Here is a 4,935-nt window from a genome sequence, read left to right as displayed (position 1 = left end):
ACACACACACAGGGGCACAAGGATTGGTGACTTGTCTCCATTCTGGGGTGAATGGGAGGCTTTCTGAGAGGGAGATGCCAACTGGCTGCTGGGCAGAGCGCCCTCTTCTGGTGGAACAATGTCGAAACATGAAGACAGCAGAAAGCGCCAGGAAATCCATTCACTGCCCTGAATCACAGGTCGCGCTGCGTCCGGTCATTAGCAAGTGGAAAAGAAGCCAAGACGTCTGCAGCACTTCGGAGTGCATTGCTTGGCTCCAGGCACCAGAATGTCTGATCTTCACAAAGACGGATGGGGAGGGTGCTAGTGTTGTCATCGCTCCCGTTTAACCAACGCTGAAAGGGAGCAGGGGCACCGCGTAACTCACTCGGGTGAGGTCACAGAGGTGGGTGTGGCATCACCAGCATTGAACTCGGGCTGGTGGCAGCTGGGCCCACGTGATCACCGGCCTGGGCTCTCCCCGTTTTGTGTGGTCATGGGCAGGTTGATCTCGACTTTCCCGAGCCTTGGTCTTCTCTCTGTAAAATTAAGGGGTTGGGGGATTGGACAAGAGAGCCATTCTTGTAGACTGAGATAATAGACAAGACAACAGGGAACACCCTCTAAGATGTGTAGCCCACAGGACTCAGGGAGCACTTGGTCAGTGGGAGCTGCCACCGCCACCACCGCCGCCGCCGCTGTCATCGGCATCTCTGAGAACACAGGTCATAGGCCAGGCCTTTGTCAGTAACTCTGCGAAGGCCCGATTTTATTAGTTTTGGTTCCTCCTTCCCAGGGAAGAGGCCCGAGTGCTTGTCTCTGGAGGCAGAAGGGCACATTTTGCTCAGTCCATGGAGGGCTTGGGAGAGAAGAGCCCCCAGGAAAGGCGGCTCTGGAGAAAGAAGAGGGTGGGCCCTGGGCCTGATGCCTTTGGCATGGAGGAGGGGCCCTTGGAGTTACGTATGGTTCCCCGAGAGAGGGGGTCAAGGCAGAAGGTGCCTGACCCACTGCCTCTGAGTCTATTGGGAGCAACGTCACTGTGAATTCAAACTGGGATCTAACCTGAGGAGACTGGAGGGCAGACCAATGGAGGAAAACTATCTGTTCTTTATTTGAGTACTAGAGGCCTGGTGCACAAGATTTGTGCACTCGGGTGGGGGGTGGGTCCCTCAGCCCGATTGCGAGAGAGTGCAGACCAGGCCAAGGGACCCCACTGGTGCACAGTTGGGGCCGGGGAGGGACGCAGGAGGTTGCCAGCCAGAGTGGGACGTGGGAGGGCTCCAGGGCGTGTCCAGCCCATCTTGCTCTGTCCCAATCAGCTGGACCCCAGCAGCAAGCTACCCTACGGGTCAGAGTGTCTACCCGCTGGTGGTCAGTGCACATCATAGCGACTGGTCAACCGGTCAGCTGTCTTCCCCCTGGTGGTCAGTGCAGGTCATAGCGAGCGGTTGAGTGGCCTTAGCATATCATTAACATATTACACTTTGATTGGTTGAACGGATGACAGGATGACCTGACACTTAGCATATTAGGCTTTTATTATACAGGGTATCCCGACTTTTCTCAGCTGGACATGGCAAGTCTTATATTATACCTTTTAGACATTCCACCTGATCCCCTGGTGGTGACAATATCTGGGGAGGCGGGGGTTGCGGGGGGCGGGGCGGTGGTCAACAAAACTTTGAAGAGGAGAGACTGAAGCTGGCGGGAAGGTCTAACCCAGGGCTGGGACTGTGTGATGGACTGTTATTGGCCTATATTCAGATGTTTCTTTGCCGGCGCTTTCGCTTTGTGGGAAACTATGGGCATGGTTTCACTATCTCTAGAGACCAAATGTAACAATGTTTTAAGAACATCAGAAAAATCGTCCCCCAAAGAAGTTCTCTTTGGTTTTTGCAACTCAGATGAGCATTCTCTCCCTTCCCACTTCCCTTCTCTCCCCCTCTGTGGCTAAGGAAGTAATTAATTGTCCTCTTTTCTATTCTAGAAGATAAATAGCACAGAGGCCTGGCCTTGGTGTTCTGTGAAGGCTTATGGAGAGTGCTTCCAAATCTACCCGGGGGCGGGGGGTGGTGGCTGTGAAGGAGGCAGCAACAATGAGGACATTTTCAAGCTCCTGGGGTGTGTAAATAAATAGATGATAAGCTCACAGTTTCAAGAGCCAAGAGTGTGTATGTGAAGTCATCGCTGTGCGTACTGAGGCTCTCCACAGGCCTGGGCGGCCCCTCTTTAATCCACAGCCTGCGTCCATGTTAAACTGTGGCCACGTGGTCCTGGCGCAGCCCCATGGTCCACAGGGAATAACAGCAGATGGCAACTTGAAGACCTGGGTTTGGGGGATTGTCTGGACTGTACTTCCCACTGTGCGACACTGGGCAAGTCACTTACTGCTGCCTGGCACACAGTAGGTGTTCAATGAGTATGGACCGATATTAGTAAGTAAGGCAGCAAACCACCTGTGTGATCCTCAGTGTCCTCATCGGGGAAACGGGGGCATAATATTCCCCAACAGGCTGCGGTCCTGTCGGTAAAACTACTTCCTAGCACTTGCTCTCATTTCACGGTGAGTCACCCGGGGCGCTGCTCCAATGCAGATTCCTGCTCCAGGCATCTGGGTAGGAGCTCTGCCTTTCCAACTACCCTAGGGGATCCCTGTATGGGTCACACTTTGAAGAGCGAGGTCCAAGACTCTAAAATGCTCGGAATTAGTAACATTATCTCTTCAGCCAATGGGTCGGGATAGACCCATTGTGCCAGTGTCCCCCCATTGAGGGGTTTCCTGGGACACAGGACTCTCAGTGGTAGAACTGGAACGAGTCGGTCGCCCTATGAAGATACTGGAAAAGAAAGGGATGCTTTGGTCTGAGCTGCTGTGGGAGCTGAAAACCAAACCAAACCAAACCAAACGAAAAATAAACCGGCGAGGCTGTTTGCGAAGGAGAGGAGTATATCCCCATCTCAGGTCAATTTGTTTTCTCACCCCCTTATTTCTCAGAGGCCCAGAGAGGTTGGGTGGCTTGGCTCATGTCGCACAGCTCCTGGGGGGGGTGGGGGGGTGGGCAGGGCTGGGGCTACAGCTCCTGCCTCTGACTCCCCACAGAGCCGGGCGCTCTCTCGACCAGGACCAGTCCATGTTGCCATCTCCAACACATTCCTCTTTATTTGGCAAACACGGCCTGTTTATTTATAAATTGGCTTGTTTGGAGACTGAAATTTGGCTTAGCTGATGTTGGCTGTGAGGAGTTCACATTTTTCCTCTTTGTTTTGGGTTGCTTAACCATGTTTGTGAGCAAAAAAACAACACAAACACAAAAATGAAAACACAGTGAGGCTGCTAAAGTGGTTTGAACGCAAACCTTCCAGAATGCGGCCCTTCAGCTTACACGGGTTTATTTTGTAACTCTAGAGAGCAGACTGGAAACCCAGGAGGTTCACCTTCAGGGGTTGACAAACCCCCAATAAATCAATGGCTGGGTCTGTCTCTGTCCAGGCTGCTTCCCCCACCCCTCCCCGTGTGGGACTGAGAGGCTAGGAACCCCCTCTGCTGGGCAGGTTGCTGGAGGCTGCTCCCAGGCTCCTTGGTGAAGGTCCTTAGAGAAGAGGTATGTCATCAGGACTCAGGTCTGTGTGGCAGTTTGCAGAATGTCATTCAAAACCCTTTGTCGTTTATCTCGCACACGGCAGAAATCGTAAAAGATTTTATTATTAACACTTGAGCATCCATGCATAGAATTCACACTAAGCACGTGAACACATTGCATTTAGGAGAGCTAGGTGCCCTCAATAGCTCTCCAGATCCTCCTTCGAATTGTGCTGTACATTCAGGTTGGTTTTTGTTGGGAGGGTGGAGGAGAAGAAGCTGGGGGCGGGGGAGAGGGGGGAAGAGAGAGAGAGAGAGAGGCTACATTTTAACTGAGTCTACCCTCTGCCTGGGGTGGCTTCTCCAGGCTGGGAAGTCTGGGTGTAGCCCCATCAATACTCTGAGCAAATCTGTTATCTGTTCTAGGACCCAGAGGAGAGCATCTTAGCTCTTCTCACCCTGCTCACAACCAGAGGAGAGATTAGCTCAAGCGGTGAGCACTCTGCTTTTCAAATGGTGTGGTTGGCTGGCGGCTTTGCCACTGTCTTAATTTCACAAGCCAGCTACAGGCTGAGCACACTGCAGCTTCATCCAATGTGTGTGTGTGTATATATATATACACACACACACACACATATATATGCCTAAAAATATACACACATGGGGTGCATCACACAGGGGAGCTCTGGTAAAACACAAACATTTAAAAACTTGGTTCCATGGGTCCATCAATCACCTCTAATAGTGACAGAAGAACATTTCAACTTCAGGCTTCAGGCTGAGACCTGAAGAAGTGGCCCCCAGAGCCAGGGGTCTGCTGGGCTGAGTGGGTGATGCCTGATCATGGCGAGAGGGAGGCGGGCAGTCAGTCACACTGGGAAATGCTGTCGGCTGCCCGGGGCATTCCTCGGTGCTGCGCTCAGATGCACTCGTTCTGGGCGCAGAGCCCCCTGGGACCTCACTGGCAAACCTAAGAGCGGCGGATTAAAGATGAATGAGGTTGTTCTCAGAGCCTGGTCCAGGGTCCCCTCTCACACTGGCCTCTTCACTCCTCTTCTTCTTCCCACGTTCTTGTTGGCTCTCTTAAGACGTGTGTAAAACAGAGCCTCCCTGAGATCTCTGGTTTCGGGGTCCAACGCAGACAGCTCCCCAGGGCCCTAGCTCACAGGGTTAACACTTCCTGTCACAGTGATGAACTCTCTTGGACCCTGCCCTGCCATCTCCCAGGTGGGGATGCCCAGGGACACCTTGTGGAGAAGGTACCTGCCAACCCCCTGCTTTCCTCGGAGATTGCTTAAGCCTGTGGGGTGGAGGGATGGAAGCTATGAGCTCTCTGTGGTTGATCGTGCACAGTACATGAAATGCTACTCCAATGC

Source organism: Myotis brandtii, unplaced genomic scaffold (genome assembly GCF_000412655.1).
Source record: "Myotis brandtii unplaced genomic scaffold, ASM41265v1 scaffold157, whole genome shotgun sequence".
Taxonomy (NCBI): Eukaryota; Metazoa; Chordata; class Mammalia; order Chiroptera; family Vespertilionidae; genus Myotis; species Myotis brandtii.
The sequence above is the reverse complement of the archived record's forward strand: the minus strand, read 5'-3'. Positions refer to the sequence as shown.